The 11,958-nt window shown below is 37.9% G+C and overlaps 1 non-coding gene across 1 annotated transcript; it reads left to right on the top strand.

The window, feature by feature from the left end:
• Nucleotides 1-10,900: 10,900 nt before the first annotated feature.
• LOC129673802 (small nucleolar RNA SNORA17) lies at nt 10,901-11,031 on the top strand. Its single transcript, XR_008719731.1, has one exon. It is a non-coding gene; the product is annotated as a small nucleolar RNA SNORA17 (small nucleolar RNA).
• The last annotated feature ends 927 nt before the right edge of the window (nt 11,032-11,958 follow it).

The following is an 11,958-nucleotide window of genomic DNA, read 5'->3' as shown; positions in this document are numbered from 1 at the left end:
AAATAGGAAGTAAATGATGTTTATTTCTTCTGATGAATAGTAATTTGTATTAGATGAAGCTTGATTTTTACATTCTGACTGGGAAATAAAAATGTGAATTAAAAATTTGTTTCCTAAATCTAATGTTTGCAATCTCTTGGTTTATCTAATACTGATGTACTAAAATGTATATTTCTTATACTCTGAATGAAGTGTATTCATTACAGTTTACTCACTATATTCCATGTATTAAGCTATTGAAATATTATTTCCTTGTGCTTATCTCCTCTGAATTATAATTATTTTAACTACTCAAATACCAGCCCCCAGAATATTCAAGAACATTTTATGTTAAATATGTATTGCTTGTAACTTTTTGATACTTCTCATAAATTGAATGCAGACCTTCAATTTTTCTTTCATGTTTATCTACTGGAATATTTAGCAAAAGACTTTGGAATAGGTGGTGCTCAGTATAGCATGAGTAGATTCAACTTGTCATTGTCAGGAAAGTCTCATACATTTTGCTGTAGAAACAAGTTACTGTGTCTATTAAAACAGCACCTGTCTTACTGAATTAATGTGTAAAGCCATATTAGCCAAAGGGTAAAACTTAATGTAATACTAAATGAAAATAATTCCACATACAATAATAGCATTCAAATAAATAGTAAAGATCTATTTATGATCACATTTGCTGGACAAAAACAGGATACAGAAATACTAAGAGGCCTAAACTTTAGCTTAGACAAATTAAAAGAAAACTTAAAAGTGGAATAAATTTTGTGTATTTCTAACACTATAGGTGTGTAAAGAGAACATACATGTTTTTTTGTGTGTATCATTATGAATTCCGTATGTCAATATTTCATCACTTATCCAACAATTTCTACTTGAATGTTTTGTGTGCCAAATGATTGACTAAATAAAACTCAGTGAACTAATGGAGCAAGGAAGCTGTATTATATAAATGCAGGTTTATTGGGAGCAGCAAGGGGGAAAGGAGAGCCACACCTTGTAGCAGGTATGGATTTTAACACCAAACACAATGCTAAGTTTCAATGATAGAAAACTGAGTAGCACTCACTTCCGTCCAAACTAGGTCATAGCTTAATTAAGTAAAATGTGATTATATTCAAAGATATTTTCATTTTAAAATTATAATAAATGGCTTTTTAAACATCTTTAATAAAAGCTGTATTATAAAACACACATGCTCTGATACACACACACACACACACACACACACACACACACACTTAACTGGATTTATCCTACACAGGGGATAATGTTCTCTCTAGAGTCCATACTTTGCTAAATAAGAACCCCAGTACCAGATGAAGGATGCTTCCACTGAAGTTGTTGGTTAGAGGTTTCAAGGAGACCTAAAGCAGTATATTTTCTTTGTGTCCCACCAGGTAAGGGGCTGTTACTGGTAATACAAAACATGTTGAACCTACGACATGAAGAAACGAAGTTGGTATTGACCAAAAGTTTCCTCCTCATGGTCAGCTTTCTCAATACCAAAAGGTGCTATGACCAATGTTAGAGGAAAACAAAAACAAACGAACAAACAAAATGTCATCAAGATGTTAACACTTATAGCTGCAATAATGAGCAACATAACATATGGCCGTGTGTGTAAATATGACATGAACAATCACTTCCTTATTGGAGGTGATCTACATGAGGAAGCAAGTCTTTAGAACTGTAAATCTATCCAGAAGTCCATCACTGGACTCATGTGATCAAGGAATAAACATTCAACTCTTATTTTGTTAAAATAATTAATATAGTACCAATGTGCTCTCCAAATTCACATCTCTCTATCCATATATTAATGCAGCTTTCAGAACTCATAAAAAGTTTCTTGGTTAAGTGCGTAGTAGCTAATAAAGAAAATCATAACGTGTACATAGGATAAGTGTCTGTGTCATGATCAGCCACAGCTGGGACACAGTTTTCTCCACAGGCTGATGGACCACCTCAGAAGAATAGAAATATTATAAGAACCAGACTTATGGGAGGACTGGTATAAAGCACTGTCTCATGGACATGACATAAACAAGGCACTCATCAACTCCTAACAGCTGTGATTGCCGAGGGTCAACACACATGCAGGGCTGGGAGGAGCTCATGACCAGAAATCCTGGTTGAACTATTGACAGTTAGTGGCATCTAGAGAAGAAAGAGTCTATTAATAAATACATGGTCCCTTGTAGATCAACAACACTCCAGTGAATTATTCCACATACAGGAATGTATGGATAGCAGAAGATGCAATAATTGTGTGTATATATATACATATATATATATGCACATATATATATATGTTCTGAAATTTGGAGGTAGGCAATAGGTATGGAGGATTTAAAGAGTACAATAAAATGTATTTATGTATGCATTAATATCAGAAAATATAATAAATTATATTTTATTTAAACATATATAAATATTAATATTAATGATGAGTTTAAAGTAACATATGGTTTCTTATTATCTAGGCCAATTGAACTAATACCTGTGATTTTCTGCTTCATGTTTCACTTTTTCATGAGGACATTCACTTGGAAAATAAAGATCTGTCGAAGGCTTTTGTTGTTATTTCACATTAAACTTCTTTCATAGCTTTCCTGAAATGCTTGCCTCTTGAGGGCCAGGAGACATATATATTGATGAAACAATGCTGAGCACCTGGTAAGTCTCCATGAAAATTTCCCTGAAGGCAGTGAACGTGTACACACACTTGTTAGTGACCCTAACAAGTCACTTGCAGAGCCAATTCCCAACTGACAGTGGCAATCAGATATGCTTCCTGCACTGTATTCCACAGAGCATCCAGTTAAGCTCTAATAAATGTGGACATGTGCCTAAGTCAAAAAAAACTTGCAGACTAAAATTTGATCTCTCAAGTTCCTACAAGCATGATATAGACAATCGAAGTATTAGTGATAGACTAAGATCAGAAAGAAGAGGAGAACCTCCCCTATCAGTGGACTTGGGGAGTGGCATGCATGCTGAAAGGGGAGGGAGGGTGGGTTAGGGAGGGGAGGATGGAGGGGCTTATGGGGGGATACAAAATGAATAAAGTGTAATTAATAAAAAAAATGAAATGAAAACAATTCTTCATGAAATAGACTACAAGTTCAATGTAATTGCCTCTGTTCCCTCCTGAGCATTAAAGAAAAGTAAATTCTAAGTATTTTTAGGTTATTTTAGTTTATAACAGATGTATAAGAAACAGGACAGGAACCACCACAAAGGGCCTCTGAAAGACTCTACCCAGCAGGATATCAAAGCAGATAGATGCTGAGACTCATAGCCAAACTTTGGGTAGAGTGCAGGGAAACTTATGAAAGAAGGGGGAGATATAACAAGGAGAGCAACACAAAAACAACAACAAAAATCTGGGCACAAATACTCGAACCAAGGACCATACTTGGAGATAATCTAGAACCTCTGCACAGATGTAGCCCATGGCAGCTCAGTATTCAAGTGGGTACCCAAGTAAGGGGAAGAGAGACTGTCTCTGACATGAACTCTGTGGCCTGCTCTTTGATCAGATCTCCTTAAGTGAGGAGCAGCCTTACCAGGCCACAGAGGAAGACAATGAAGCCAATCCTGATGAGACTTGATATATTAGGTTCAGATGGGGACCTCAGATTGGGAGGACTTCCCCTATCAGTAGACTGGGGAGGGGCATGGGATCTCCCCTATCAGTAGACTGAGGGAGGGAGGGCAGGATGGGGCATTAGGGAGGGTTCTACAGCTGGGATACAAAGTGGATAAATTGCAGTAAATAAATATATAAATATAAATAAAAAGTAAAAGGAAAAAAAAAGAAGCATACACAACACACTATACTGTGTGATTGCTCAGTATATGTTAAGTAATGCTCAAAGCAAGGTAACACAGCTTTCCCTTTGTATATTTATTAGTTTGTAAGTCAGTAACATTCAAACTACATTTTTACAGATTAAAAAAGAGTGTTTTTAAATGAAATAGAATACCATCACTTTTCCTTTCATCCCTCTAGCCTTTCAAAGCTACCCTCTTTTAATCTATCCTGTGCCAGCCCTCCGAACTTCAAGTTGGTAGCCTCTTCATCTATGGATTTTTTAAAATGTCTGACACACTGTTATCTGTACTCATATCACTGTGCAGGATGAGACCAGTTCATTTTTCTCCTACTTAAATGTGATCAGGTACCTATTTCTCAGCCTATCCCACCCAGCCTTCTATCACATTCCCTTGCCAATGGAAACCATCCTTGGACTGTCATCTTTGGTAAAATTAAGAAATTTGATTTTACACATGAGCGAGTTTTTAAAAAATTCTTGTCTGTGCTAGATTTACTTCACTTACTGTTGTAACTCCTATCCATCCACTCACAATCTTTTATCTCCTTATGCCTGAGTATTATACTCCATAGAGTACAATATATAAACAAATTTGCAGTTGATTGACATTTTAATTGTTTGCAATTCTTGGTTGTTATATATAGTGTTAAAATCAATGCAAGATATAGCTCTAATATGTTGATGTCATTTGCTTTGATATATGCCAAGCCACAATCATATGGGAGTTCTGTTTTTTATTTTTTCAAAACCAATTTTTTCTGTTTGCCACAAAGACGATTTTAAATTAAGTTCCAATTACTGATGTGCAGTGAAGTCTTTTCCCCACATACATGCCAACACATCTTAATCTTTTTGATAATGGCTATTCTTACTACAATAAAATGTTGAGTTTGCTTAACAGAGATATTGAACTTCTTCCTAGAAAATTTTTTGTTTACATTTAGATGATTTATTTTTTTCTATTAAAATTATTTATTTTGTATGACTTTAATTGCATTATTTCCTTTTTCCAGGCCATCCCATTTATCATTTTTTTTTTGCTATGTTTCAAATTCATGGCCCATTTTTTTCTTAATGTTTGTTAGTATGTCTTCTCATAGAAATGTCTACAGCTAGGTTCCTTACCTATTTTATTGGGTCATTATTTAAATTCTTTTTATAATCTGATATTAATTCTTCATACTTTACACATTCTCTCCTCCATCCTGAAGCTTTTTATTCTGAGTATGATTTACATATTAAAGAATATCTCAGGTACCTTTACTGAGATCAACAGATTCTAAGTCAGAGTTGGAGGTTGATGAGAGATTTTCAATACTGATTTCAAGCACTATGATTAAGAGATCAAACTTTGCAAGGAAAATTAAGACAAATCTGAGAATATGAGCATGGGCTTCTCAAGAGAGAGAGTTCCAGGATTAACCTTTAATATTTCTTTTGCTCTTTGGAGATAACTATAATTATCTCTATTTGAAACATATTGCAATTACAGTTACTTGAACCAGTGAATGAAGCTTACGTTCAAAACTAAGGGAATTTCAGTGCACAATGTTAGCACTTATTTGTAAAGTAGTCACTGAAACACAGATTCATAGAATCAGTAAAAATTACCTGTCTCCGTTTACTCCACAACTGTTAAGAAATGCATGTTCCCACTGGAGGAAAATAGTTGTGAAAAGTGGGCAAAATCTGCAATGATTCTCAGCCAAAGAACTATGCATGTTGCTTCTCGTATCGTAGAGTATTTTCTTACTTCAGAGAGAGATAGAAAGAGATTTTTAATATATCATTTTGAGTAACACATACACACACAGACACCGTACACCAGACACCATAAACACACACACACACACACACACACACACACACACACACACACACACAAGAGAGAGATAGAAAGACAGAAAGAGGGAGAGAGAAAGAGTGGGAGAGATGGAGGGAGGGAGGGAAAGAGAGAGACACGAATATCCATAGAGCAGAAATAAGGGTCAGAAGTAACTTTTTTTTAAATTTATTTTATTTTATTTTTATTATTAGTTACATTTTATTAACTCTGTATCCCAGCTGTATCTGCTCCCTCATTCCCTCCCAAACCCTCTCTCCCTCATCTCCTCTCTGCCCCTTTCCAAGTCTACTGATAGGGGAGGACCTCCTCCCCATTCATCCGATCCTGTTTTATCAGGTATCTTCAGGACTGGCTGCAAAGTCCTCCTCTGTGGCCTAGCAGGGCTGCTCCTCCCTTGGGGGGTGGGGAGGACCTTCGGCAGAGTGCAGGGAAACGTATGAAAGAAGGGGAGTTAGTATGATGTGGAAAGGATAAGAGCTCCACAAGGACCAAATATATCTGGGCACAGGGGTCTTTTCTGAGACTGACACTCCACCAAGGACCATGTATGGATATAACCTAGAACCTGTGTGCGAATGAAGCCCGTGGTAGCTCAGTAACCAACTAGTTTCCCATAGTGAGGGGAACAAGGACTATTTCTGACAGGAACTCAATGGCAGAAGTAACTTTTAAGAGTAAAGCTTCGGGGCTAGAGAGATGGCTCAGTGGTTAAGAGCAATGTCTGCTCTTCCCAAGGGCTCCTGGTTCAATTCTTAGCACCCACGGCAGCTCACAGTTGTCTGTAACTTCAGTTCCAAGGGATATGACACCTTCACACTGATGCACAAAATTAATAAATTTTAAAAAGTAAAGCTTCTCTCTTCCACCCCTCTAACTTTCTATCCCCACACTCTCCACACAAGTTCTTAATCCCTGACCGCGCTCCCTTCTCTCACCCATGTCCCTCCCCTTCCTCATTTCCAATGTCTATGATATCTATTTGATTTCCCTTTTCAGTGGGATTCAAGCGTCCTCCCTTGAATCCTCCTTGTTTCTTAGCTTCTTTGGGCCTGTAGGTTGTAGAGTGGTAATCCTGTACTTTATGGCTAATACCAGTTAGGAGTTAGTACACACCATGTGTGTCCTGCTCGGCCTGGACTTCCTCAGTCAGGATGATCATTTCTCTTTCTACCCATTTGCCTGCAAATTTCATGACGTCCTGACACTATTAATGATACGCTGCTCTTCTTACAGACAGGAACTTAGCTTCATCCAGCATATAATGGAAACAGATACAGAGACCCGCAGCCAAACATTAGTCAGAATTCAGGGTGTCTAGTCGAAGAGTTAGAGGGAGGATTGAGGGAGCTGGAGGAGTCAAGGAACCAAAAGAAAACCTACAGAGCCAATTAACATGAGCCCATGGTGTCTCATAGAGATTGAACCACCAACCAAAGAACATGCATGGACTGGTCCTAGACACCCCCTACACATATGAAGCTGATGGACTGCTTGTTCCTCAAGTGGATCCCGTAACAATTGGAGTGGGGGCTGTCTCTGTCCTGAACCCTGTTGCCTTCCTCTGGTTATCATTTTTCCTAGCACAGCTGCATTGTCTTGCCTCAGTGAAAGAGGAGGCACTTAGACCTGATGTGACCTGATGTGCCAGGGTTGGTACCCAGGGTGCAGGGAGGGAATATGGAGGAAGTAGGGAGAGGAGTGGGACTGGGTGTAGAGGAGGGAATGGAGTTGCGAGTTGGATGTAAATAAATAAATTAATGAAAAAAAATTTATACTCACACACAAAAAAAGAGTAAATCTAAGTAAATTCTAAACATGGTTACTAAGGTTGTTTATGGAATCTTTTTGCTAAGATATATGTAAAATTAAGAGAACTAATTAAAATTTTCTCTAATAGTTCACATGTGATCCACAGAGATGATGTAAGATTATTTTTTTCCTAAAGTTTTGTCTTTCTACTGTGGTAAAATTTTCTACTAGTATAATCCTCCAATAAAGGTTTTCTATATTGTGCACAGATAATTAGTTAAACTTGACACATAGTAATTCAAAATATCGTACATTTATCATTGATATAAATGTTGTCTCTAAGAGTTGAAAACATCAGGCTAAAGTGATGCTCTTGGTCATGTTTTAGAAACACAGCCATAAACTGTAACATGGTATAAAAGACTGCAAATAGACAACATGCTTGCTGGTATAGGGCATACATTCAGCACTTACTTTGCATTCAGAATACAACAAATCATTTCCTTTTCCACAGGGTCAGAAGAAAACATCCATGGGGTCATAAAGCTTTTACTGGCTTTTGAAATGTTTGTTTTTTATTGCTGACATAAAACATCATGACCAAGTCAACCTGCAGAAAAAATAACTTATTTGTGCTTACATTCCAGAGGATTGGAGTCTATAATGTAAGAAACACATGGAAGCCAAGGGCTCAGATCTTCAACTACAAGCAGGAAGCAGAAAAATTAAACTTAAAATGGATGAGTCTTTAACTATCAAAGCCCTCCCATAAGGACATGTTTACCCTAACAATGCCCCAACTAGGAACCAAGTGTTCATGTGGCTGAGTCTATGGAGGACAGTCTCCCTCAAATCATAGTACGAAAATAGTTAAGATTTAAAACAAGTTGAATTCATGCAACTTTTGTTCATTTATCAGTAGTTTGAAGATATTTTTAAATCTAGAGCTGTTTATTTAAGAAAAAGTTCACTCTGAGCAACAAGAAAACTAAGGTATTTGTAGATTGATATTATGGATCAGAAAAAAATAGACCTAAAGATAAGCAAATGATAGACAAAATTACTAAAAATTGTTAAGAAAACTAATTTGAATTCTTTGAAAAAAATTTTAGGATCTACAGATAATTTAAGAAGAAAACAGAGTATTGCTTAGCTTTTACTAAAGTAGTTTTTCAATTTATTTGTAAGATTTTCCAACAGTTTAAAGACAAGATTGCCAATCTGTTTTTTTTTTTTTTGAGAAAAATCAGAATAAATTCAAATTTGTCACAGTATTACACATAATGCCTCACTATCACAGAAAGTCCCATGGTATGAGGAACACTAAATGAATTCATTTTTCTCCACATTATATGTCCTTCTGCATTATGTATATACAGGTTTTCCTTTGTTTTAAATTACATGTTTAGAATAAGTGTGTGTGCTTATTGAGTTATATTTCAAGAAATGTGCTATGCTCCTTCTTAAGCTAGATTCGTGTAATTGTTACTAAGTATGTGGCAAAGCATAGTATTTTTTTTACATTATCTCCTTTTTATTTTATTTTATTTTTTATTAATTATACTTTATTCATTTTGTATCCCCCCATAAGCCCCTCCCTCCTCCCCTCCCTATCTCACCCTCCCTCCCCTTTCTGCATGCATGCCACTCCCCAAGTCCACTGATAGGGGAGGTTCTCCTCTTCTTTCTGATCTTAGTCTATCAGTTCTCATCAAAAGTGGCTGCATTGTCCTCTACTGTGGCCTGGTAAGGCTGCTTCCCCCTCAGGGGGAAGTGATCAATGAGCAGGCCAATCAGATTATGTCAGAGGCAGTCCCTCTTCCCATTACTATGTAACCCACTTGGACACTGAACTGCCATGGGCTACACCTGTGCAGGGGTTCCAGGTCATCTCCACAAATAGTCCTTGGTTGGAATATGATTTTCTGGGAAGTTCCCTGTGTTCAAATTATCTTGTTCTGTTGCTTTCCTTGTGGAGTTCCAAAGCATAGTATTTTAATGAATATCAAATAAACCATCTTAAAATTCAACCTTTCTCTGGACATGTCAGTATCAATGCAGATGGAGGGACATTCAGGGGATCTTGTGATACACTGGTGGACTATTTCCTGTGTGTAGCTACAGAAAAGTGGGAAACCAGTCCCTGCCCCTGTCCAGTGGTCACACAGATGGCTGGATTAAATTAAATGGGTGACGCAACAAAATAAAACGACAGATATGGGCAAATAACCAGTTAGGAGGAAGGGTAGTTGGTAGACACAGGAAGGCACTAAGAAAAATTGGAGAAGAAAGCAGCCAGAATGTTTTAGGGATGTGTCAGAAATTGTCAAGTAAACATGGTATGTACTCACTCATAAGTGGATATTAGCTATAAAATAAAGGATAACCGCACAACTACATACATACCCAGAGAGGCTAAGGAACTAAAAAGGCCCTGGGGGTGGGGAGGATGCCTGGACCTCCCTGGGAATAGGAAAGAGGTCCACCCCCAGTTTACCTTCTTCTTCTGTGGACTGGTAACGCTGCTCCCCCCTCAGGAGAAGGTGATCAAAGAGCAGGACAATCAGTTCATGTAAGAGGCAGTCCCTGTTCCCCTTACTAGGGGACCCACTTGCCTTAGGTTACCTCTGTGCAGGGGTTCTAGGTTATCTCCATAAGTGGTCCTTGGTTGGAGTATCAGTCTCAGAAAAGACCCCTGTGCCCAGAAAAAAGTGGAGAAGAGCCTTGCTGGTGGGAATGTAAGCTTGTACAACTACTTTGGAAATCAATTTGGTACTATCTCAGAAAATTAGGAATAGTGCTACCTCAAGACCCAGCTACACCACTCCTAAGCATATATCCAAAATATGTTAAATTATACAACAAGGACATTTGCTCAACCATGTTCTTAGCTGCTCTATTTATTATAGCCAGAATCTGGAGATAACCCAGATGTCCCTCAGCTGAGTAATGGATACAGAAATTGTGCTACTTTTTCCCAATGGAATACTATGCAGCAATTAAAAGCAAGGAAATCATGAAATTTGCAGGCAAATGTTGAGAACCAGAAATGATTTTTCCTGTATGAGTTATCCCAGAAGCAGAAAGACACACACAGTATATATACTCACTTATAAGTGGATATTAGACATATGATATAGGATAAACATTAAAATCTGTACACCTAAAGAAGCTAATCAAGAAGGATCCTGGGTAAGATGATCAATTCTCACTCAGAAAGGCAAATGCGACAGACATTAGAAGAGGGGGAAATCAGAGAACAGGACAGGAGTCTATTACAGAAGGCCTCTGGAAGACTCTACCCTGCAGGGTATGAAAGCAGATGATAACCAAACTTTGGGTAGAGTGCAGGGAATCTTATGAAAGGAGGGGGAGGTAAAAGATCTGGAGGGGACAGGAATCCAAAAGGAGAGCAACAGAAACAAACAACCTGGTTAGAAAAGCTTTCAGTTGTATAAAATCAATCACTGCCTTGCAGGTGTTGCAGGTAGGGCTGCTGTATCACACATGCGTCAGCAGGTGGCAGAGGGTAGAGATGCTGTGTCTACACTCAGTGTGCTCACCTGTGAACACCCAGATGATTAGCAGTTTAACATTCCAAGAACAAAGTGAGCCTGAAACTACCGCCATTCAGGTGCAGCACCAGCGCACGTGAGAAATAGATGAAACTATCTACTGATCAGTGGTCGGCTGAGTAGTTGTAGCCTATGAGGTCCTATGTCCCTCAACAAACACAGCACTTGTTTTGTATTAACTATGGTACTTTATCCAAATATGCTTTGACCTCAATTCCTTTGAAGTTTCTCTCAGAGAAAACTAGGTTGAAAAAAATTAATTTTCAACCATATCAGGAATATGATTTTCACTCCAACAATTCTTCAAATAATTTTTTTTCTTATGCACAAGTGTAAAGAATGAGATCAGTTCTAGGGTAGCTCAACATATGCTTATGGGGCAAATGTTTCAAAAATAGCATGCGGCAAGTTCATGCTTCCTTATTCTCTTAAACTTTGTTCTTCTGACTGGTTCTCTTTGCCTGCCATCAGCACACGGAAATTCAAATTTTCAAAATCAATGGCCCCGAGTTGCTCATGAGTCATAGTACTTGCTACTCAGATGTGAGGAAATGAGTTCAGGTCCTCAGAAATTATTTGTTTAAGATATGGGTGTGTCACAAGTACCTGTCACCCTAGTGGTGGGGGACAGTCAGACAGTGGACACTTTGGCTTTCTAGTCATTCAGCCTAGCTTATGGCAAATCGCAGGCTACTCTACATGTTCGTTGAGAGACCCTGTCTGAAGCAACCTTACAACCATCTTAACTGAAATGTTGGATGAGTACCAACACTGAAAAATTTTCCATGGCATGATTTCTCTCCCCACCCCCCATGCATCTCCTTCTCTTGATGTAAGTCTTCTGCCTATTTATCCTAGGAAGTTTTTTCTATGCCTATATACTGACAAAACATTATGAGTCAAAAGCAAACACACATACATGCACATATAAACACACACACACACACAC

Source organism: Psammomys obesus, unplaced genomic scaffold, assembly GCF_907164565.1.
Source record: "Psammomys obesus unplaced genomic scaffold, mPsaObe1.curated_primary_1811, whole genome shotgun sequence".
Taxonomy (NCBI): Eukaryota; Metazoa; Chordata; class Mammalia; order Rodentia; family Muridae; genus Psammomys; species Psammomys obesus.
This window is presented reverse-complemented; position numbering and strand designations above follow the sequence as displayed.